Genomic DNA, 26,500 nt, shown 5'->3' on the forward strand with positions numbered 1-26,500 from the left:
AGGGAAAATTATGCTAAATATATGCTGCTAAAGAAAAAACAAACCTATACACCTGGATAAGTATGTTTCTGAGCTCTTAGTCTCACTTCTTATAGTGAGTCTGCACTCATTCAATTTTAATTTTTTAAAACTTTTTGGTCTCTCTGAATAATGACTGTTCTCAGTTTTAAACATTCATGCAAGGATCTGAACTCAGCAATACTTTATACAAACCAGTCAAATCAAAGTAGCCAAATGTAAAAGGCACATGAGATAAATAATGCTCAGAATTTATTTCCGTGTTTTCAGTTTCTCCATTCATTCATTGGTAATGGGTTTTGGTTTAATATTGCAGATGAAGTATCATTAGGAGAAACACTTTCTTCATTGAGTTCTATTATTTCTTTTTTAACTTGTTAAATATGCATGGGAGAGTCTTATTTTTAGCTACGTACCTCTCTGGATCTTGAGAACTGAGTATGTCTAATCTAACCATTAACTCAATATAAACAAATTTCATCACAGGAAAATAAGAGAATATTCCCTGTATTTCATTATAATGCCCTATAACCAGTAGACTATTGCCTCTGCATATTTTTGTTTTCTAAACTAATTTAGTCATTATTTTTTCCCTTTTTCTCCCAATATCCTTATGGAATATAATGATACATATGTTTTGTTTACTATTCTAAGTCTTTGCATTTCTTCTTGTCACATTATCCTTGTTTAGGCATTATTTTCTATTATTCTATAGACGGAATCATTTAATTCAGTAACTAGTTTTGCAAAAAAATTAAATGTTAAAAATTAAAAAAATAGCATTGTATTTAGATGGAAAGCTTGGTATTGTGTCTCATTCTGTTCACAGTAGTTAACAGGTGTGAATTGCCTCTTCAGAAGCATAAATTTCATGCTGTGCAGCCCTTTGTTCACTTCATGCTGCTTTCTAGCTCTATTATGACTACGAAAATACATGATTCTGCCTTAATGTAATTTTAAATGCTTTCTTGCTTTGAATAATGTTTGTCTGTAAAGCCCTTCCTGAAATGAAAGTGAATGCAATAAAGCAAGAGAATACCACATACTGTATATAACATTAATTCTCGAAAGATTACATGACAAATACACACACAAACATACATAAATTATATATAAATATATTCACATATGTGTATGTGTGTACAATAGTCCTTTAGTCTTTCTAAAATCAGATATGTGTGTATTTGTGTATGTATACATTCATTGAATAGAAAGTTTGGTTCAACACTACAGATATAATATCTATCTCATTAACCTCTCTATCTTAGAATTTTAGAGATTCACATAAGATAGAAAAAAATTATTTCTGGAAATTTATAGATGCTTAGTGCCAATAGTGGACATAAGTATTGATAAATATAAGCTATTAATAACGTTACTAAATGACACTTGTCAGTAAAATAAGTACTGTTCTATGAATCAGTGAGCTTTGTGAGTCACTTTCTGTATCCTTTCTAGGCCATAGACTTCAACTAGGATGTGCTGCTCAGGAAAGGCCTCAGTTTAAAAAGATATCACTCTACCACCAAAACAAGCCTACTAGAGAGTGTAACTGTTAAAGACGAAATTATTCTGACATTTGTCAAAATGATAAGAAAGACTATTCAGGATTATTGTGATAGGTGTCAATGATATAACAATAGGGGAGACAGAATGAGCTAAAATCCAAAAACAAAAAGTGAAAGTGGGAATTTATAGCTAAAGCCAAGTGAGGGATCAATTGATAAAAAATTACTATGGAAGGGCTGGGCGCAGTGGCTCACACCTGTAATCTCAGAACTTTGGGAGGCCAAGGCTGGCGACCATCCTGGCTAACACGGCGAAACCCAGCCTCTACTAAAAATACAAAAAATTAGCCAGGTGTGGTGGCGGGCACCTGTAGTCCCAGCTACTCAGGAGGCTGAGGCAGGAGAATGGCGTGAACCCGGGAGGCGGAGCTTGCAGTGAGCAGAGATCACGGCACTGCACTCTAGCCTGAGCAACAGAGCCAGACTGCGTCTCAAAACAAAAAACAAAAACAAACAAACAAACACAAATTTACCATGGAAGACATCCATTCTAGGGGAATTCATGCTAAACTGACCTAATAGGATTCTTGTTGAAGGCAGCCAGGCTAATCAGTTATCACCTAGGAGATAATGGGAGATTAAGGAATTTGATCAGCTATTGAGGGTGGGAGGATTCTCTCTACACTGACTTAGCAGGATTGTTGCTAAAACTAGACACTGCAAGGATGGACATGGAAGCCCAAGGGTGAGGTCTAGTTGAAAAGAGGGCTCAGAGGGACCTGACTAACGTTTGGCCAAAGAATGAGTCTTTGTCGTAACATCATGGTGGAGCAGAAGATACAATCCCATCACTACTTGTGAAGATGCAGAAGTAGCATGCAACAAACAATGGCCTTTTTTGAGTACTGTTAAAGCAAACTAAATATGCCTGAGAAGGACTCCGTAAGTCTATATTTGAGTCCTTGTGGATGAACTGCAACCTAACCTAATAGGTAGACAAGATTGAAAACCTAACTTAGGAGTATGTGCCTGTAACAACGGCTGAGTCTTGGCCAATCCCAGCAGCCATTCTTCAACCAGTATTCAAACTGTGTTCAAATAAGCCAAATGCCAAGCTGTAACCAATCCAGCTGTTTCTACACTTCACTTCCGATTTCTGTTCCTTACTTTACTTTTTTTTGTCTATGAATCTGGTCTGACCACAAAACACCCCTGGAGTTCCTGAATCTGCTGTAATTCTTGGGGCTGCCCAATTCGCGAATCATTCATTGCTCTCAAGTTCCTTTAAATTTAATTCAACTGAAGTTTTTCTATTAACAGTACTAGTGGCAGAGGTGGCATCAGCTTCCATCCCACCTGGGGCTTGAGTGACAGTGTTAGGCAGAACTACAGCTTATGTGAAAGCTGGAGGGGAGCTCTAGACAGGGTGGTACTAGTGTGGTAAGGCAGCTCAGGCATAGCAAGCATAAAGAGAGAGCCTAGAGAGAGCAGCAAGAGTGCAAGAGTGGAAAGCATAAGAAGCAACTAGGATGGATGAAAAAAAGCAGATAAGTCATATCCTGGTATGAACACAGACATTTCACGCAGGAAAAAAACCTTAAATGTGAATCTAAGATGCTGTTTTTTCATAGGTAGGGGTTTATGAGATAGTGGTATCTTATTAAATTGACCTTTTTTATACCCATGGGCTGTTGAAGCCTAGGGACTTTCAGCTACCAAAATAATAATTCAGAACAAACAAAATCCATAAATGTATACACAATAGAAATGTTAATAAAATAAAATAAGTTTACCTATTATGTATCTTCAACTTCCACTTATTAGAATCTAAATTGTAAATGATAAAGGTAATGAGGTCATCAAAGACAATGGCAAATTTAAGTGAGATAATTAAAGTTTGCACAAAATGCAAAGACAAATAAATAATTAGAATGCAAGATCTTTCCTCCTCAATTAAGTCATACAACATTTTCACCTGCAGTATATGGTCCAACTGATCAATAGAGGATATAACAAAAGATAACAACTTTGCATTCATTCACTCCTCTCTCAATTATGTGTGTGTTTGTGTGACTAGAAGAATGCACAGCCACATCCAGCTATCAGAAATCCCTGAGTCAATATTTGAGTGTGCTTTGGCAGATTAATGGCTAAGAGCAGATTTCAAATATTGGCAGAGGGAATCCTTCTCTCTGAAGTTGTAACTGAACAAGAGCAGAGCAGAACACGTGACACATTGTGACCCCAGTAAACTCACCTCTGACAAAAGCAGGTCCAGGTTGGGGGTGGACTATCCTGCAAGTCTTCTTCATTTGAGGCCTTGATACTGCTGCTGCAACTGAATACACTGAAAGCTGTTGCTGGACTTCTCTTTGCTTGACTTCTTCTGATGTGCATGGAACAATCGACGTGCAAGATTTTACTGAGCGCTTATTCTGTGCCTCGGAATAACTCAATCCCAATGGGAATATAAAGAAAATGAAAGGCCCCACTCCTTAATGGAACTTTTGGTTAAGTTAGAGGCAGAAAATTAAGACACATGATCAGTAAACAAACCACAGTAAAATTTTAATACCAAAGCACGAATGTATTAAATATAGAACTTGACAGCTCAAGTTATAAACTTACTTGCAGTCTTAGCTCTGCAGTTACCATGTGATATGGGGCAATTCTTACTGTATCTGATTCTCAGTGACCTCACCAGTTAGATGAGGGGATTTGATTATATGGTTTTATAGGTGTCTTCCTATCAAGCTTTACAATCTATAAAATTAATTCCAATGCATCAAAAGAAACAAGTTGTTTTACTTAATTATTCTGAATTTTCAGTTTTGTTCAGGTTTAGAACCACATATCAACATAAGTACTTGAAAAAATACAACATTAAAAAAAGTTGGAGGCAATATATTCTATATACTTCTGTAAATCTACCACTCAATTAGAATATTGCAAGCAAGGAGAATTTCTACAGTAAGGAAATTTCTTTAACTTTGATCAAGTGTTTTCAAATCATATAATTATGTGTAAGCATTTTTGCTCCATGACATATATATATATATAAAAAATATGTTTGACATGTATGTCATATATACATCATTTTAAAATAATATATTTGATAGCTGTGAAACACACTAAGAAATTCTTATATTTTTATCTCAATCTCATTGATATTATTTCTTAAGTGATAATTTATTATTATTTTTGTTTCCATTCTTAATCAGGGCATTAGATAGGACCACATCATTGAATATTAACATAGCACAACTGTAAAGGAACTGCCTATACAGCACTTTTAAAGAAGTTTAGCATTATCCCTGGACAATTATCAAGCAAATATGTCATCTATTCACACTTAACTAAATAATTTATGACATTTAGTATGATCTACCTCCCAATGAGAATATCATGTACATATTTTAAAACATGGTGTTGCTATGATCACAAAGTTGGAAGATTTAGATTCAATAAGTGGGATATGTCATCTCACAGAAGGAAAAACCTTCATTCATAACATTACTCTGGGAGTACCATGGAGAACTTGCAGGTACTAGATAATATAACCAATAATTGGGGTTTTCTATTCTTAAAATCCTCTTTGGAACGAAGCATTTTTCTCTATTTATGATTTGAAATACCATTTTATATTTTTTACCCCTTAAAATCATGTACTCAGAAAATGAAAACTCATATTAAATAATTATCTACCCTAAACTTGCTCTAAACTTAGCCTTCAAATAATTAATCTTTACAGTCTGAACCAGTATTTTAACCATTTAGTTTCAGTAAAGGGAAATAAAAAGTCTGTATCCTTTCATTTTAACTAAGAAATGTCTTGATAGATTAAGTGGCTGTATTTACAAATAAATATTAATAAATGGTTCTTATGTAGGCTGCCAATTGAACTTGTCAAAAACCCGAGTTTTCTAAATGGCTCTGAAGGACATTCTAGAAGGTATACACATAAAATTGACCTCAATGAATATACAATAGTTTCAGTATTCTAACTCTTATGTTTGGCTTTAACAAATGAACTAATACAACCATCCAGCATTTTAGAGTAATAACCTAAGTTACTAGTTGCTTTAAAAGCTTGGAGGTTGCAGTCAAACTGCTTGGATTAAACTTTCTAGCATCACTACTTATTTGATATACACAGTTGAGAAATTTACTTTATTTGTCTTTGTCTTAGTTACCTCACCTATGCTATAGGACTATTAATAGCACCAAGCTGATAGAATTTTTGTGAAGATAAAATTATTTAGTGCATTCAAAATGCTAAATGTCTAACATGTTAGAAATAATAATAATTATTATTGGCGATAACTGTTGATATTATTTTCCACCATTCAGTATCAGTTATGAGTGAACATAGAGGCTGAAAGTAAAAAATTAATTTGCACGTTAATACCTAGAGTTTCTAATCATAGCAGAGCCAGAGGTTGCACTATTCTCCTTAATGTAATATCCTTGTTTGTAATGGGATAGCTAAAGACCTACACCTGCTTTCAAGAATTACTATAAATCTACATTAATCTAGACAGTGTGGTATTGGTATAAGGACATATACAAATCAACTCAAGAAAAAAGAGTATCAATAGGAGTATATGCACATATATGTATTTAACTGATTTTTTACAAAATTACCAGGGTGATGCAATGTAGAAAGCACAGTCTTTTCAGCAAATTGTGCAGGAACAGCTGGATATCCATATGGAAAAGAAGTGAACCTTGACTCTTACCTCAAACTATAACTTGAAATAGACCATGGATGTAAATATTGAAGCCAAAACTATAAAATTTTAGAAGAACATATAAAATAAAATTTATGTGACTTTGGAAAAATTAATGATTTTTTCAGACAAGACATAAAAAATGCTAAAAAAAAAGGTACGTTGGGCCTAACTAAATTAAAACCTTCTCTTCTAGGGAAAGATAAAATAGGAGACAAAAGAGCAAGGCAAGATAAAATGGAGAAAATATTTGCAACACAAATATATGACAAGTAGTAGTATTTAGAATGTATAAAGAATAACTCAAAATTACAAGATGACCCAATAAAATGGGCAAAGCTTCGAACAGGCATTTAACAAAAGAAAACATACAAATGGCTGACATGCCAATGAAGACACTCAACATTGTTAATTATCAGGGAGTACCAATTAAATTAACAATGAGAGCCAGGTGTGGTGGCTCAAGCCTGTAATCCTAATACCTTGGGAGGCAGAGTTAGAAGGATCATTTGAGCCCAGGAGATTGAGACCAGCCTGGGCAACACAGGGAGATCCCATCTTGAAAGAAGAAGGGAGAAGAGAGGAGGGGAAGGGAGAAGAGAGGAGAGGAGCAGAGAGGAGAGGAGGGGGGTGGAGGGGAGGGGAGGGGAGGAGAGGAGAGGAGAGGGAGAAGGAAGGAAGGGAGGGAGGGAAAGAAGGAGGAGAGAAGGAAGGAAGGAAGGAAGGAAGGAAGGAAGGAAGGAAGGAAGGAAGGAAGGAAGGAAGGAAGGGAGGGAAGAAAGAGAGAAAGAGAGAGAGAGAGAAAGACAGAAAGAAGGAAGGAAAGAAGGAAAGAAAGACAGACAGAAAGATAAAGAAAGAAAGAGAGAGAGAGAGAGAGAGAAAGAAAGAAAAAAGAAAGAAAGCAAAGCAAAGCATTAGCCAGGCATGGTTGTGCACACCTGTAATCCCAGTTACTTGAGAGGCTGAGGTGGGAAGACTGCTTGACCCTAGGAGATGGAAGTTGTAGTGAGCTATGATTGTCCAACTGCACTTCAGCCTGGATGACAGAGTGAGACTTTGTTTCAAAAGAAAAAAAACCATAAAATAAAATAACAACGAGATAGATATTATTTCACTCCCACTAGAATGGCTAAGAAAATAAAAGACTGACAATACCAAATGTTGGTGAAAATGTAGAGCAGTTAGTGGTATTGTAAAATGATGTAACTACTTTTGCAAATAGTTTGGTTATTTCTTATAAATTTAAGCATTGTTTACAGTATGGCCCAGCACTTTCATTACTAGGTCTTTACACAAAAACAGAAAATACTTGTCTATACCAGGAATGCTCAAAACAGCTTTACTGGTGAGTCAAAACAAGAAATAAAACAAATGTCCATCAAATGGTTATTGATAAACACATTATATTATATATTATATTTATTTAATGAAATACTATTCACCAAAACAAAAGAATAAACTACTGATAAATACAGAATCATGAATGAATTCCCAAAACATGCTGAGTGAAAGAAGCTAGACAGAACGATATGTACATGTATGGTTCTATATATTGAAGTTGTGTAACAGGTAAATCTATAGTAAGATAAATCAAATCAGCGGTTGCTTTGGACATGGGCAGAAGGTGATATGTGATTACCTGCAAAGAACTATGAGGGGATTTTCTGCAGAAATATTTAATATCATGATTAGGATGATAATGGAGTATACATTTAGAGAAAAAAGTCATTAAACTGTACACTCAAAGTATTACATTTAATTAGAAGAAAAATGCAACACTTAATTTATCACAATAAAATGGACTTTTTAAGTCAGTGTGTCCTTTGAATTCTTGAATTGATTTTGGGTGAGAAAATCAGCAATTCACATTAGTTTCCCAACCTAGCAAAAATAGGAATCAATGAGGTTTCTTTGACTGTTCTTGTTCCAATGCTGTTGTTAAATCCCCACCTTGAATCTGAGACTGTGTCTACATTTGGTAAATTAATAGGACAGTCAAATAGAAAGCAAACAGGCTAAACCAGTCATGATGGACATGCAAAATCAATTAGTTGCCCTAGTTGCATATGTTTTTCACTAAAAATAAGAATATTTATATAACAAGTAAAGATGCATTGAATAATATAACAAAGTTATAATAGTCTTGAATTGTAATACTTAATACCATTTAAAATTATGTTTTAGGTGTTGTATTAGTTACTTCTACTTTACATAGGAAAATACTCAAAATAAATCTCCAGAAATCGCCTCTATTTTACCATGGGATGAACAAACATAGTCCTCAACCTAATTATAAAACACAGAAACAGCCTTGTTTTCATTTTTATGATCCAAAAATCAAGTGCACCATAATAAGAGCATACACATTCAGTTTGATCAAGTAGCATGTGTGTATCCTTGATAAAGGTGAAGAGAACACTTACACACATGCACAGACATATGCACACACATATATCCACACTACCATGACTTACCCAGACAGCAGCTAAGAAACCTCTATATATTGTAACTAAGAGCTTGGAATTTAAATGCATTTAGTTGTATTATTATTATTATTATTATTATTGAGACGGAATCTTGCTCTGTCACCAGGCCGGAGTGCAATGGTGTGATCTCCGCTCACTGCAACCTCTGCTTCCCAGGTTCAAGCGATTCTTCTGCTTCAGCCTCCTGAGTAGCTTGGGACTACAGGCACATGCCACCACACCCAGCTAATTTTTGTATTTTTAGTGGAGACAGGGTTTCACCACATTGGCCAGGATGGTCTCAATCTCTTGACCTTGTGATCTGCCCGCCTTGACCTCCCAAAGTGCTGCGATTACAGGCATGAGCCACCGCGCCTGGCAGTTGTATTATTAATGATAGCATTTTGACTGCTTTTCTTAGTGAATACTTAACAAATATTCCTCTTTTCTAACCTGTAGAAATTTCCTGATAGAAGCCTATGTGCTGATGTTGGGGTGACAAACTATATATACAAATTAAAAATTATTATTCAGACAATATAAAAATTATAATGACATAAGATTCTCTTAAGTGACATTTTAAGTTGTATGTTTTATAAATGAACTGCAAGTATCGTGGGAAAGGGATATTCTAGGGTTTCTCAATGAATTTTCAATAAGAAACATTCAGGAGCTAGTAATCTAAACCATCCTTACCCTACATGCTGGTTCAGCTGGAAATGTTAATCATATTTCTATTTGTCAGAAATGGGAAGCACAAAGACCGTAAAATTTCTGCTATAAAGATGATTTATTAACTGTTAAACATTCTTCTTTTCATTACTATGCATTTATTTGGGGGAAGCAATGCTTGAACGGGAGGAGAAACCATATGACAACTAGCAATTTGTGAACAAGAAAAAGGGCCTGCTTCACTGATTCATAGCATGAACAGTCTTGGAGTCATAGCAAGCACACAGAAGAAACAATACAGACCTCCATCTTCAGGTTATACACTCACAGGCTCACACACTCACTCTTACACAACACTCACAGAAACAACACACAAGCACCAAAGAAGCAATACAAATGCAATACACACAAGCAACACTCATATGTGCAGTTCACGTGCACATACCCACATGCACAAGCACACACAATGGGCCATCATAATCTACATATCCATGGCAAACAGCAAGTGTTCAAGACTTAGTACCTTCAGAAATGAATTGATTAAAGGGAAAAATGAAGAAGACAAAGCTATATAGTTATGGATATTGCAAACATTGCCCTGCTCCTCACAAAGTTATTTTCCTTTTAGATTGAAATATATCACAAGACTGAACAACTGACATGTTCCTTTCCTAATGATAATAATGTAATATGTAGCACGTGCAGTTAATCTTTATGTTCCTTATTGTATCCTCAGGCTTATCATAGTATGTGGGCCACAATAAGTTCAAGAGGTACTTGCTACATGAATAAATTAATGAATGAATATACTGATTGAATGAAATAATGAAAAATTGCATATCATTTTGTGGTCCTGGAACAGAAGCATCATATAAATACTATTTCTATAAAGAGAGATGAATGCTATCGCTATTATAGGTAATAGAGAATCAGAGAACATATAGTTTAGCCACTGTGCCAAATCTTTCCCCCCAAATAGTTGGTTTTTATCTAATTAATTAAAAATAGCTGTTATTTTTATTTCCTTAAAATATCTCTCAATTTTGCCAACTATTTCCTCTCCTTCTACTCTAGTGAAGAGTCTTATTATTGCATACCATTAAAAGTTTGCTCAGGGGTCTCCTTATCTCTGGATTTTATCAGGTTTGAATCCTCATCTTGCATAAAAGTGCCAGGCTAGCCTTTTGAAGGGAAGGATTTGGATAATTTACTACTCTGCTCAAGCAGCATCAATTTCCCAACTCCTGTATCAGAATAATTTCCGGACTCCTTATCTTTTTATTCAGCCTCCCTCTAGGTGTGGGTGCACACTATCTTTCCAGGTCATCTACCTCTACATTTCTCTTGGTTCCTCTAAGCAAGTCTACTTACTATCCCTGTAGCACACATTGCACTTTTCCATTTGAACATTTCTGCTCACATTGATTCCCTCTCTAAACTGCTGTTCTCTATGCTCCATTCCTTCCCCTCATCTCATCAAGCTCCAGCACATAGCATGTTTATGCTGCAAAGACTTCCGTGATAAGACGTGAAAATAATATTCCTTTCTTCTGGGCAACCATAGATTCAATGATCTCTAATTCATTTCCTAAAATATATTCACAGTACAATACTAGTTTTATGAGATAACAAATATTACTAGTAAATGTCTAATAATGTTTGGAAACACTGGTAGAAATTCAATGAAAAAGTTTCATTTCAACAGTGCTTCCAGCAGGGTTAGATAGAATGGAGCATGGATCAGAGAACCCATGTTGTACAAAGCATCTAATGGAACTGGCATTCTGAAAAACACATTGTGGAAAAACACTTGACTATGACAATTTTATAACATGTATCTGTGGCCCAAATTATCCTTTTGTTTTTTACCTTATAGGCATTTTAATTGTGTAGCTGAACATTTTCCCTTCCCTGCATTTTTGTATTTTTAGCTTGCCGTTATTGTTGCAACCTTATTCCTAATACCATATTATTATTTTACTTTTTTTCCTACTATGTCATGCTTGCTACATATTTCCAATTTATTTCATCTTGGTATATACCCTAAGTTACTCTAAACTACTGAATTAATTTCTTATTGCTGCTGTTACTTAGAACAGACTTGCTGGCCTAAGACAACACAAATTTATGACCTTTTCATTCTGGAGGACAGAAATCTGAAATGGGTCTCACAGGACTAATATCAAGGTGTCAGCAGTGTATATATTTTTTTTCTGATGATTCCATGGGAGAATCCATCCTCTTGCTTTTTTCTAGCTTCCAAAAGGTGCCCTCATTCCTTGGCAACTAGCCCCTTTCCATTTCCAAGCCAGTAACGATTAGTCCAATCTTTCTCACTCTGACTCTGGCTCTTCTGCCCCTCCCCTTTCACTTTATAAGGGCCCTGTGATTATATTAGTCCCATCAGGCAATCCAGGATGATTACCCTATCTCAAGATCAGATGATTAGCAAACTTAATTCTCTCTGCAGCTTTAATTCCCCTTTGCTTGCAACATAACCTATTCACTGGTTCTGGGAATTTGGATGTAGACATCTTTGGAGGCCCATTAATCTGCCCAAAGGGGATACTTAAAACTATTTTGGACTAATGTGTCATATACAAATGTATAAAATATAAGTAAAAATAACAACAGTGTTCTTTGGGGCAGACAAATTACTTCTTATATATAAGTAAACAAGAAGCATAACATTTTTCTACATAATGTATCCCTCAGTGCCGAAAGCAATTTTTTTTTTTCAGGTGGGACAGAGTCTCACTCTGTTGCGGGAGTGCAATGGCGCAATCTCAGCTCACTGCAAACTCCACCTTCTGAGTTCAAGCAATTCTCCTGCCTCAGCCTCCCAAGTAGCTGTGATTACAGGCCACCTGCCACCACGCCCGGCTAATTTTTGTATTATTAGTAGAGAAGGGGTTTCACTATGTTGGCCAGGCTGGTCTCCAACTCCTGACCTCAAGCAATCCACCTTCCTTGGCCTCCCAAAGTGCTGGGATTACAGGCATAAGCCACCACACACAGCCACTATCTACAGCAGATTTCCAGTAAAAATGTGTTAAATGACAGCCAACCTATAAGCAAATAAATACACATATTGACAAACAATGGTATTACAAAATGCTTTGATAATATGCCATATAATATTTTTCTATGCACAGGTTTTCTTTTCTGTTTAATATAATTTTCATATACACTTGAGGTAAACACTTTATGCCGTGCTTATCAGTTCTAGCACTCACAATCTAAAGACAAATGCATGTACTAAAGCTACACTTCCAGAACATCTAGAAACCCAGAGAGCAAGGATAGTTGCTAGAGAAAAGAAAATTCCTAAAGATTTTAGTGTGACATGGAAAGAATGTATAATATATAAAGGTGACATTAGTAGATAGCATATAATAAAAGTGCTACTGTTATTTAGTGTTGGAACTTCAAATATTTAGAAATTTGATTTTAATTAAAAATAGCAGGATTAGAATACCTTAGATGCCTACTATTGTTTTCTAATCCTTTGTAGCAATTTGAATAAAACACAATAAACACATCTCATGACTCAAGATTTATATTTGCTGATGTTATTTGAAAAAATATGTAATATAAATAATAATAAAAGAATGAAACCCTGTATTCTCTGTTTTTATAACTGACTGTAAAACTCTATGGCAGGAATTCAGAGTGGGAGAATGTGAAATAATAGATTGCTGTAGAGCAGTGGTTCTCAAAAGTGGCTATCATTAGAATCTATGAGGACTTTAAAAAAGCTCAATGCCTAGGTCACATCTCAAAGGAATTAAATCAGAATCAGATTCCAGGGCGTACCTTGCACTAATGAAATCAGACTCAGTTTCCAATTAGCTGGCAGAATCAAGAACTACTAACTTAGAGACACATTAGAATTCCAGCAGCAGTGACAATATATGAAATCTGTGGACAAATCTTCATCTACTAATTTGTTCTCTACATTTACCTCAAATAAAATTGCTAGAAGTTTAAAAACTAACCCCATAGGTGACAGAGATTAATTTCTTCTTCACCCTTCTTTAATTTTTTGAATCTTCTTATCTTTACTAGAGAATCATGTCTGAAGTTTCCATTTCAAAATTCAACAACTGATTTAACACGTTCTTACAATTTATTTAGCAAGGTAATCAGAAGTTCTTAATTTACTAGTGTGTCTGTAAACAGCTGTATTGGAGATTAAATAGCTAAATTTCAAAATCCAAGGAAGAGAGCAAGTAGAAAATTTTAATCACAGACATTGACATTTCTACCTAACTTTTGTTGAGAACTCACATTATGCATCACTCAATTTTATAAGGTGGGAATTATTACTATTATTTTTTTATATGTATTTATTTTAGGGGATGGTGATGTGGTTTGGCTGTGTCCCCACCGAAATCTCATCTTGAATTGTAGCTCCCAGAATCCCCACATGCAGTGGGAGGGAACTTGTGGGAGGTAAATGAATCATGGGGATGGATTTTCCCCACGCAGTTCTTGTGATAGTAAATAAGTCTCATGAGATCTGATGGTTTGATAAAGGAAAGTTCCCTTGCATACTGTCTCTTTTGCCAGATGCCATGTAAGACATGAGTTTGCTCATCATTCTCCTTCCACCATGATTGTGAGGCCTCCCCAGACAAGTGGAACTATGAGTCAATTAAACCTCTTTCCTCTATAAATTACCCAGTCTCAGGAATGTGTTTATTAGCAGCATGAGAACAGGTTAATACAGTAAATTGGTACCAGGTACTAGGGTGCTGCGATAACCAAAAATGTAGAAGCAACTTTGGAACTGCGTAACAGGTAGAGGTTGAAACAGTTAGGAGGGCTGAGAAAAAGATTGGATACAGGTCAGAAGACAAGAAGATGTGGGAAATTTCAGAACTTCCTAGAGACTTGTTGAATGGCTTTGACTAAATGCTGATAGTGATATGAAAATAAAGTATAGGCTGAGGTGGTCTCAGATGGAGATGAGAAACTTGTTGGGAACTGGATCAATGTTCACTCTTGTTATGCAAAGGGACTGGTGGCATTTTGCCACTGCCCTAGAAATCGTGAAACTTTGAACTTAAGAGAGATGACTTAGAGTATCTGGCAGAAGAAATTTCTAAGTAACAAAGAATTCAAGAGGAACCAGAGCATAAAAGGTTTGAAAAATTTGCAGCCTGATGACACAGTAGAAAAGAAAAACCCATTTTCTGGGGAAAAATTCAAGCCAACAGCTGAAATTTGCATCAGTAACAAGGACCAGAATGTTAATCACCAACAAAATGGGAAAAATGTCTCCAGGGCATGTTACAGACCTTCACAGCAGCCCCTCCCATCACAGGCCCAGAGGCCTAGGAGGGAAAAATGGTTTCAGGGGTGGGGTTCAGGACCCCCCCGCTGCGTGCAGCCTAGGGACTGGGGATCTAGCCATGGCTAAAGGGGGCCAAGGTGCAACTCAGGCCATGGCTTCAGAGAGTGCAAGCCTCAAGTCTTGACAGATTCCATGTGGTGTTGAGCCTGTGGCTACACAGAAGTCAAGAATTGAGGTTTGGGAACCTGTATCTGGATTTCAGAGGATGTGTGGAAATGTCTGGATGTTCAGGCAGAAGTTTTCTGCATGGGTAGAGCCCTCATGAAAAACCTCTGCTAGGGAAGCGTGGAAGGGAAATGTGTGGTGGGAGCCCCCACACAGAGTCCTACTGGGGCACTCCCTATTGGAGCTGCAAGAGGAGGCCACCATCCTCCAGACCCCAGAATGGTAGATCTGCTGCCAGCTTGCAACATGCATCTGGAAAAGCCACACGCTCAATGCCAGCCCATGAAAGCAGACAGGAAGGGGACTGTACCCTGCGAAGCCACAGATCTAGAGCTGTTCCAGACCATGGAAATCCACTTCTTGCATCAGCATGCTCTGGATATGAGACATGAAGTCAAAGGAGATCATTTTGGAGTTTTAAGATTTGACTGTCCTTCTGGATTTTGGATTTGCCTGGGGCTGTAGCCCCTTTGTTTTGGCCAAATTCTCATACGTGGAATGGGTATATTTACCCAATGTCTATACCCCCATTGTATCTGGGAAGTAACTTACTTGCTTTTGATTTTATAGGCTTATAGGTGGAATAGACTTGCCTTATTTCAGATGAGACTTTGGACTGTGAACTTTTGAGTTAATGCTAAAATGAGTTAAGACTTTGGTGGACTGTTTTGAAAGCACTATTCATTTCGAAATGTGAGATGTGAGATATGGGAGGGGCCAGAGGTGGAATGATAAGGTTTGTCTGTGTCCTCGCCCAAGTCTCATCTTGAATTATAGCTCCCATAATCTCCTCATGTAGTGGGAGGGACCTTGTGGGAGGTAATTGTATCATGAGGGCAGGTTTTTCCCATGCTAGTCTCATGATAGTGAATAAGTCTCACAAGACCTGATGGTTTAATAAAGGGAGTCCCCTGCACACACTCTCTTTTGCCTGTTTCCATGCAAGACGTGAGTTTGCTCCTCATTCCCCTTCCAACATGATTGTGAGGACTCTCCAGCCATGTGAAACTGTGAGTCAATTAAACCTCTTTCCTTTATAAACTACTTAGTCTTGGGAACGTTTTCATTAGCAGAATGAGAATGGACTAATACAGATGGGTAAAGTGAAGTAAAGAAAATATAAGACTAAACATAGGTAATACAGCTTCCAAATCTAATTAGGATCATGAACCAACTCAATCTGGATCCAGAGCTTGCGCTTTTAACTGCTCTCCTACAGAAAAATGTAGAATATGACAATATAACCAAGCATTTTTGAGCAGGAACAGAGACGCTCTCAGCTAGCAGTTTACCTAGATGCTGTTCTCTTTCCGCTAAAAATTAAAAGAGCTTTTCATAAGACCTGCAGAGGAACACAGTATTCCCCAAACATTAAGAAGCAGCTGCAGGGAGCATTTTGTAAACATATGGTATTTGTATAATTAATGTTTAAGTAGAGAATTAGCTTACAGTTACAGAATTCCAGTTAGAAAACCTGAAATTTTTAGAGCTGAACTCATGATGCCCTTTTTTCTCTCCAAAATCACCTATCCCAATTGTATCTTGCCCAGTGAATAGCAACTAAAAAACTGGTTGTTCAATTTATCTTCTGGAAAATAACCTTGAAAATGCTTTGTTTTCACTTAGCTTCCCACATTCCATCCCTTAGGTGTTTCTTACTTCCATTGCCACCACAGAGACTTAGAACATGCAACACTGTGATAGCTTTCTGATTACTCCCTTAGTCTAGCTTGTCTACCATTTTCCTGACAGATGACCCTTCTTAAAATATATATCTAAGCATACCCTTTCCTTTGCTTAAAATACTTCTTAAATTTTAGAATGAAATTCTACAATGACCTTTAAGATAAAGTCCAATCTTTTAAACTACACTTCAAAATGTTTTTATAATTTAGCCTCTACCTAAATCTCCAATCTCATTTCTCATTTTAATTATAATGCTGGAGCCAAATACCTGCAGTTCTTTACTTTTGAGATGTATGTATGTGCTTCCCATCATCACAGAATCTTAGAAACTTTTATTCATCCTGGGTATATCCTATTTTCTTTTTGAGAATTCACTCAACTATTACTTCTTTTAGGAATGTCTTACTTCAATTTCCAGCTACAATGTAATACAATTTTTTTCCTGTTTGACAGCAAATTCTAAGTTAACTGCCATAAATGGCAATATTCAGAAAAGAAGCAATTATGATTGTATTCAAAATAACTGAATAGTGCCAGTACTTTTATCATAAGTTTAGAAGATTTTAGAAGATCAGTTAGGAAATAGTCTAGTCTAAATTTTTTCTGCCATTCATTCTCTATGTTTGTTATGTTTTCTTCTTAAATTTTCATGAATAAAGTAAATATTGTTTTATTCAATATCACCATGTCATTTAAATACAATTTTTAGAACATGATAATGCAATTGTCTATTTACCATGGCAATAGCATTGATAACCTGATATGGGCCCAGATATTGACTATGTCATTTATAATTTTAATAGTTAAATTTTACAAAGTAAAGAGAACAAGAGTGAAATAAGAATATTGCTTGAAAAGATTATATGTAGATATCATAATCATATGTAATTCAATAAACAATTCAGACACAATATTTCTTTTCCTTTTTTTTTTTTTCTTGAGACGGGGTCTCACTCTGTTGCCCAGACTGGAATGCAGTGTTGGGATCTTGGCTCACTGCAACCTCTGTCTCCTGGGTTCAAGCAATTCTCCTGCCTTAGCCTCCCAAGTAGCTGGAACTACAGGCATGCGTCACCACACTCAGCTAATTTTTGTACTGTTAGTAGAGACAGGGTTTCACTATGTTGGCCAGGCTGGTCTTGAACTCCTGATCTCAAGCAATACACCTGCCTTGGCCTCCCAAAGTGCTGGGATTACAAGCATGAGCCACTGCACCCAGCCAGAAATAATATTTCTAATAAAGTTACATGATGGCCAGTGAACTGTTCCACATGAGCATACAGCCATGATAGGTTTAGAGGAAACTAGAAGCCTGAGCATGCAGTGAGTGTTTACTATTGCTGTTCGATAAAGTTTACAATAAAATAAATTTGAATCATTTACTATATAATTTTACTCCATTATAATGAAGCATACTAGTAGGCTGTTTGCAAAAATAATAATTCATAATATCGAATTTTTTAAATTCTTATTTTATTATATCTGCAACATGAAGAATATGCATCACTATTGAACATAAATTTTAATCATTACAGAATACAGCAAATGACAAGAACCTTGAACTAGTAAATAGCTGTGTTTCTCTTGACCAGGATATTCTATATCTTGATGATGACAATAGTTTTCTAACTACATGCTGTGAATGTGACTCCACTAGCTCCCTTACCCTGTCCCTATTTGGCTCCTGCAAAAGCAAAAGATCCATTGATTATTCTTCTGCATTCCTGTTTCGATCAGAATTTTATTCTAAGGCACATAGGCTGTTTTTTAAACAAACATAAGACTTAAAATAAAATATATGTAATTACTATATGTTATTATAAAGTGGGAGGGCCAGTGAGATAAGATGACAGAACTCAAAAGAAAGTGTAGGAAGCTGGGAATGGATTTTACTGCATCACCCAGAGTGCTCCCAAGAAGTATCACCAAATCTCCATATTAAAGAATATACTGAACCCAGATGAGTGTTGATATTCAAGGCCATAGCAATTTGCAGGTAGAGTTTTTGCAGGAATAATTTGAAGTTTATATAAAATATAATTTGGGGAGCATTTCTATGGTTCTTGTTCGTTGTTCCACTGCAGCATGACTAACACAAATGACTAGAAAACAAGCAGGAAGTCCTACTTTCTAGGCAAAAATCTTAACAAAGAGCCTAAAACCTATTCTGAAAGCAAACAGCATCCCAAGTACATAAATTGAGCCAACAAAAAGGATTATGGAGAAGACTATACTTTAGTGGGCACATAAACATCAGAGAGCTGGGCTATATACACATAGTTATGCTTATCTATATATGTCATAAATGGTCTTACCTTCTGTAAATGAACAGTTTTACATAATGGCATAATAAATGAAGAGAAAAAGAAAGACGAAAATAAAAAGAAAGTGGAAGTAGATAGGAAAGAAGGCAGGGATGGATGGAGAAAAAAGGTAGAAAGGAAGCTTTGTTAAAACACTTCCGACTTGCAAAAAGGGTGAAGAGAGTGAAGTTTAGACAAACTAAAAAGAAAGTCAGTTAAGTTTCATGTAAATAAGTAAAATAGGGTGAATTTAAGAGTGATTTAAAACTTTGCTGTCTCTATTTTTTTTATTAAAGAGTGATAATACACTTCCTCATTTGTGCAAAGGGAAAAAAAACAGAATGGAAAAAGCTAACTCCTGTTCTGACCATGAGAGCATATATACTTGACTGTGACTGATGCCTTGGAAAAGGCATGGGGGTAATGAGAGTTACGATATTGATTAGAAGAAGCAGAAGGAATTGGCTGGACAATGGAAGTGAAAAGCAATACGGCAGTGCTGAAAAACTACCGAACACTTCATTCATTTATTAATCTATTCATTCATTCATCCAATTGTACAAAGTAAAAGGGCAGGCATGGTCACTTTCCTCAAGGAGTCAGTGTCAGAAGGAGACATGAAAGAAATCATCCCTAAAGTAATCAGTTTCATTTTGTGAATCTACAGTGGTAAAGCACACATACAAAAGAGACAAAATGGCTCAGGATTAGGAAAATACATGTTTCCTCAGGTTCTTGATGAAAGGCTGAATATCTTCACCACAGTTGTGTTCTAAGAACAGGGATACATGGTGAAAATAAAAGTCTAAAAATACAATATCTGACAACCAGTGCTGGAGGTAGAGTGAGGATTTTCTTAAACTCACAGAGTTCAGAGAATATAAGCAGCTTGGCTCCTCCTTCAAAACGTATGAACCAGGTTCTTACAGTCTTGAAATAACTGAAATTCATAAACCTACATAAATAACAATTATGCATAATCAAACAGGTTTAACTTCAGAAATGAAGTGAATCACTGGGCAACTACAACAAGCTAGCAATTTTGCGACCAGCTGTTTCTCATAAAAGTGGAACTGTAATTTGGATAACAGAACATAGGCAGAATGAAGACACTGTGTTTCCCTTTGACTAATTGCTTTTGTTACTAATAGAAAAGAACGCATTCTCTTATCCTGAAGTAGCCTTACAATATGTGGCAGCCTCTAACTAAATCAGAGAGGGGTAGTTAAGAGGATATATAACAATTTGATGTATTAACTTCTAGAAGACCATTGTACCTGAGGAAGCCAATAAATAATATTTTGAAAGGTAAGGGCACATATAATTAAACATAACTGAAAAGATAAAATAACCAATTTTCATACTGCTACACCTAAACTTTCAAGCTTGCATCTATAAATATAAAGCAGAGTGTAGTTGCTTATGCAGGTGTCAGAGTTTCTTGAAGGATCGATTTTAGTTATTAATAAATCATAACATATGAGAGGGATATAATGTAATATCTAGGCTAAGAAATTGTACAGCCATAAGAACTCTCACCTGCCTTGGAAAGTAAATAGCTCTGGGGAGCCATATGCGGCCAAAGGAATCCACAACTTTTCTTACTCTTTACATAATTTCAGCATTTAACCTTGTATTGGTTGATCTATCTGGTTGTGTGTGTCTTTTATTTATATCATACTATGGAGCCTAGCAAGTGTAAGAACTATATCTTCTCTATGTTGCCATCTATAGCTCACAGCACTTAGTATCCCGCAGGTGCTCAAGTAATATTATTGATAGTTATGCCATACTGATGTGTATTTGACCTTGCATGCCTCAGGTAAATCACAATATTCTGCTTTTTGTTTATGTTTTCTTCTTTTCTTCAAACAGATTCTCCCAGAGAAAGTCAGGATTGTCAGTTGGGTTTCCACATCGACCTATGCCTAAAGTTGACACTGCATATTTAATAGTTTGTTTGCAAATACTTGTGGGTCAAGCACTAGCCTCCATGTTTCTGTGGGTGAAAAGATGAATAGACTATGACCACAAAGACTTAAAGTCCAAAAGGGTTAGTTGTCTATTAATCTCGATGACACTCAAAATCCGGTAAATTTTGAAGGGCGATGTATGTGAATGACAAGGAAGGTATTCCAGGTAATAGTGTCACAACACACAAATGAAAGAAGTGAGTCTGTCTTACAAACAGTGGACTCAGCTTAAATATACACTACAGTACACGTGTATTCTAACTATTCTAAATAACTTTATTTAGAATAGTAACAGATTCAGGTTTTTATACAGGAAAAACTACAGCCTTGACATTTGGGAAACTTGGTTCTCGTTCTGACTCCCCACATCTAGCTGCGTATCTAGTTTTATGTTTACTCATCTGTGATAAGCAGTGGGCTAACAAACTCTCAGTTCTTTTCAGTTTTAATGTTATATGTTTATGATTAGATTAGGTAGCTGACGGGGGGTGGCAGGTGAATGATGGCATCAATCTTCAGTGGCAGACAGAAAAGTAACATCAAAAATATAAAATCTGACCGGGCATGGTGGCTCATGCCTGTAATCCCAGCACTTTGGGAGGTCGAGGTGGGTGGGTCACTTGAGGTCAGGAGTTTGAGACCAACCTGGCCAAAATAACAAAACCCCGTCTTTACTAAAAAAAAAAAAAAAAAATTAGCTGGATGTGGTGGCACCCACCTGTAATCCCAGCTAATCAGAAGGCTGAGGCAGGAGAATCACCTGAACCCAGGTGGCAGAGGTTGCAGTGAGCCGAGACCGCTCCACTGCACTCCAGCCTGGGTGACAGAGCAAAGCTCCATCTAAATAAAAATTAAATTAAAATAAAATCTGAAGTGCAAGAGAATTGATTTAGAAGGAAACCTCTTGGTTTTTTCCCTCTTTATGTGTATACTGTGATTTTTATGTTCTGACAGAAAACTCAAGTGAAAAATTTTAGGGGACAATGGAGAATATGGACTTGACACTTCAGACAGAAAACTTATGACAAGAGTGGATTTGGAAGGCTTCTGCATAAAGGTGACAGTTGGTGCTTTGAAAGTGAATGATATCACAGAGAGTAAAATTTTTATAGAAAGAAAAAAAGTAGTCCAATGACAAAGCTTTTGCCAAGATTCATGTGTAGGCAGTGTCAAAAGGAGAAGAAGCAGAAAAGGTGACAGCTATTTCAGTGAAGAACTTTATAAGCGTATGTCAGGTTTTTTTAATGTTAAGAAAAAATTGTAATTCTTCATATGCATATTTACTAGCCTTTATTAAATGATCGTAAGAACCATGCAAGGGTAATAGTACTAAACCAATTACTATGAGGAATGTCAGTTGTAGAGATATAGTGGAGTATTAGACATTGCCATTTTTCTCCTAGCTTGAAAATGACGGATTCATGATTCAGAATTAGACATTTTTAATGCCAGAAGCCATGTTCTCTTAGTTATTACTTTAACAAGATCAAGAAAGATGAAGAATCAAAAAAATCCCACTGAATTTGATGTTTGGGAAAGTGTTGTGTATCTTTCAGAGAACACAAGTCAAATTTCAAAGAAGTGCCAAATTTAGAAGGTGTGGTGACAAGCTACATACAAAAGAGAAAGCCTACATCCCCAAAACAGGAATAAGGTCATAAGCTACTTTATGACTAATAAAGGAAACACCCTTAAAGGGTGGAAACTTGAGAGTGTAGGAAAATCAAAGGGAAACGTGTCATGTAATAATGTGATCTCAGCTAAAGTTTAGGAAGAAAAAAGAAAAAAGCATACAATTAAAGAAACCAGAAATAAGGCTGTTTACACATTGTTCAAAACTATAAAGTCACAGTTGGCCTGGGTTCAGACCCTAGTTATGTCATTCACTAGCTGTTCAGCTTTAGGAAGCTTACTTATTTCTCTATGCCTGAATTTCCTCATCTGTAAAATGTATAAAAGAGCAATATCTAAAACATAGGCTTGTTGTAATGATTACATGAATGGTGCATACCAGATAGATGTAAGCACAAAGAAAATAGTACATACTACTAGAGGTAATTCAAGGACACATAGAGCTTGAAATTTGAAACACAAATAATGACACTGGATTTAGTTAAAAGGATAAAGATATAGAAACAGTTTAAGGAAAGAACAAACTGTAAGAGAGGGATAATAGCCATCCATCTACTAAAGACTCTGCTGAAACCTCTGATTTATTCATCTCCCCAAAGAAAGATTATCCACTTACCTGATCAGGGCCTGAGTTATTGATTCAGTCACATTTACTAACAGGCAGTATTATGGGGCATTAAAAATAAATTAATTTCCATATGCAATTTCTTGTATTTGTTGCCCCGCATGAAGCAAGTGGTACATAGCCTCTCAGCCTGTCACATACAGGCTCTTTTAGCTTTTTCTTTTCTGTTTCCTCTCCACCAGCTGAGGCAGTGTAGTGCAAGAAGACAGAAATGTCAGAAGGTTTGGCTAGGGCCTTTATGGGGAAGGGATGGCCTGTCTTGTACTCCTGCCCTTAGCTAAATACTTCAAAGTAACTTTACCAATATTCTATGTAACTGAAAATTAGACACAAGTCTAACTGCTAATATATTGGTATTTATTTGTCATTATTTGTGTGTTATATACACAATAGCAATAAATAGGGAATTTTTATGTCCTTTCCCCTAATACCACATGAAGCCATCAATACTCTAACCAGTTACTAGTTTCTTCCTTGCTCAAACTCATCTTTTCTATTTGAAATGAGATCATAGATTGAGAGAAACAGAAGTAGAGATATGAATGGCTGCTTCAAGAGAGAAAAGAAAGTGTGAGAAATATATTACAGAGAACCAAGAATAATAACATAAAGAGATGTGTGAAAGGAAGGTTGAGCAACAAGAAACCAACTGAGATTTTCTTGGATGAAAGTATAGTACAGCATGATTTTATAGCTTTATCAAACAATGTTGGGTTATGCCAGATAGAAAGTGCAATAGAAACTGAAGTTGTCAAACAAATAAATTTCTTTCACTATTGATGTGTCTTCTTTCCTGGCCCCATGCAAAATCCTCGAAGAGAAAGCCCATGACTCACATCTCCAGCTTGGAACTCTTCTTTCTCCTCCAGACACAAATGTCTATGTACTAGACATAACTATTTGGTTTTCTAAAACATCTCTAATTCACCACAACTAACAGAATACTACAGATACTGTCCCCATTTCTTCAAATCAGTGGTTTCTTGCAGTTTTCTCCACTTCTCTAGAAGGCAGCTGAACATTTCTAGTTTTTCAAGTCCAAACCCTTTGTGCTGTCCATAACCTCTCCCTTCCTCCCCAACTCTTTCTCATCCCTGTCTTTGTCTCTATATCTCTGTCTCTCTGTATTCTTTATTTCTATCGATGTCTTCTCTATTGCTTTCTCCTATACATTTATCAACACATCCTATTTTATACTATACACCAAATTTTTATACTTTGCACCCCTAATTCCCCTACTTTTCTAGGCCACCATTATTTTTCGCATGCATTAGCAAAATAGCTTCCAACCAGACTCCTGGCTTCTTTACCTGGACACTATTTTCAATACAACAGGATGAAGAGATATTTTTTAATATAAGTTTATCTTTTCACTTCTTTTCTCAAAACCTTGCAGGGGCTTTTAATATCATCCAGAGAAAAAGCCACTATCCTTACAATGACCTTGGTGGATTAAAATAAATATTTATTTATTGTTTTTACTTGCTTATCTGTGCTTTCACTGTGTGGTGGTGGAGGGGGGCAGGTGATTGGAAGTCAAATTTCTCTATTGATCTTGGCTGGACTTCATCAGACTTGGCTCCAGGCCCCAGATTTGTTCACATCTACTTGACATATCTCTCCTCTTTCTGTGACAAGCGATCTGCAGAAACCATGTTCTTTTTATGATGATGGCAGAAGCACAAGAATGAGAACAGAATCATGTAATGCACATTAAAGCTTAAACTTGAAGACATATAATGTCATTTCTGCTCACATTGCATTCACCAGCTCATATGACTGTACTGGCAAAGGATGTGGAAAGAAGAAGTAATAAGGAATTAGAAATAATCGTTCAAACTATCACAACCTATAAAGACATTCTTGATCTGGCTACTCATTTCCTCTATGACCTCATCTTTTACATTTCTCCTCATTCAATGTACTTCAGTTACATTTGTCTCCTTTCTGTTCCTTATATGTGCCAGGCAAGATCAGCCAACAAAAAATATGTAATTGCTTTTTTCTCTATGATGCTCTTCCTGCACATATCTACATAGCTAGTTTGTTCATTTCCTTCAAGTCTTCACCCAAAAGTCTCCCTTTCAAGTGAGGCTTTCCCTGACCACCTACTTAAACTTTTCATATTTACTCTGCATTTTGTATTCTTTTATACTCTGCATTTTGTATTATTTGCATTTTGTATTCTTTTGTATTGTTTTCCCTTTTTTTGTATTCTTTTTCCTTTAATACCCATTACTAAGTAATCTACCATTTTTTATTTATCATGTTCATTGTCTTTCTACCGCATTAAGGTATGTGCTTCATAAGAGTGCTAATTTCTTTATTCTTTGTTCAGCACATGCCAAAGCCTTGGAATAAATATTTATGAATGAATGAATGAAGATGGATATCAAAGTCAACGTTGAGTCTCCTACCTGGCCCTTTCCTCCTACACATGAATTGATAAGCAATCTAAACAAGACATTGTACTCCCCAAATCATATCAGGGACCTCTCTTAAATTTGACGCTAGCTGGGTGTAGTGGCAGGCACCTGTAATCCCAGCCACTCAAGAGGCTGAGGCAGAAGAATCGCTTGAACCCGGGAGGTGGAGGCTGTAGTGAGCTGAGATGGCACCACTGCACTCCAGCCTGGGTGACAGAGTCAGACACTGTCTCAAAGAAAAAAACAACAACAACAACAAAAAAAAATCTTGACACTCAGTTTTTGCTGTCAGCCAGCTCATTTGTAGATGGTTCCATTGTAGATGTTTCAATCAGTTAGGCATCATTGTGTTCTTATAAAGCAAATACTTCAAACATCCTTGATCCAAGTACTCCTTTCTCACAATCTATAGCTTTGCTATATTCAACCTTATTCTCATATTTATTTCTTAGAACTCCCGTTAAGTAAAATCATGAAATCCCTCTGTGGGATTTTATCTGGGTATTCTCTTAGTCAAGAAGCAGAGTTGGCCAGGTGCAGTGACTCGCGCCTGTAATCCCAGCACTTTGGGAGGCTGAGGAGGGTGAATCACGAGGTCAGGAGTTCGAGACCCAGCCTGATCAACATGTCTCTAATTAAAAAAAAATACAAAAATTAGCTGGGCGTGGTGGTGCACGCCTATAATCCCAGCTACTCAGGAGGCTGAGGCAGGAGAATTGCTTGAACCCAGGAGGCAGAAGGTTGCAGTGAGCCGATATTGCACCACTGGACTCCAGCTTGGGTAACAGAGCAAGACTCCATCTCAAAAAAAAGAAGCAGAGTTAGGCTATTAATTGTTTTAGGCAACAATTTAAACATGTTATTTGTTATTTTTCATGAACACTGTGCACATTTATGCATTTTTTTCATATTGCTGTGGTTATGCTATATTTCTA

Source organism: Hylobates moloch, unplaced genomic scaffold (genome assembly GCF_009828535.3).
Source record: "Hylobates moloch isolate HMO894 unplaced genomic scaffold, HMol_V3 SCAFFOLD_4, whole genome shotgun sequence".
NCBI lineage: Eukaryota > Metazoa > Chordata > Mammalia > Primates > Hylobatidae > Hylobates > Hylobates moloch.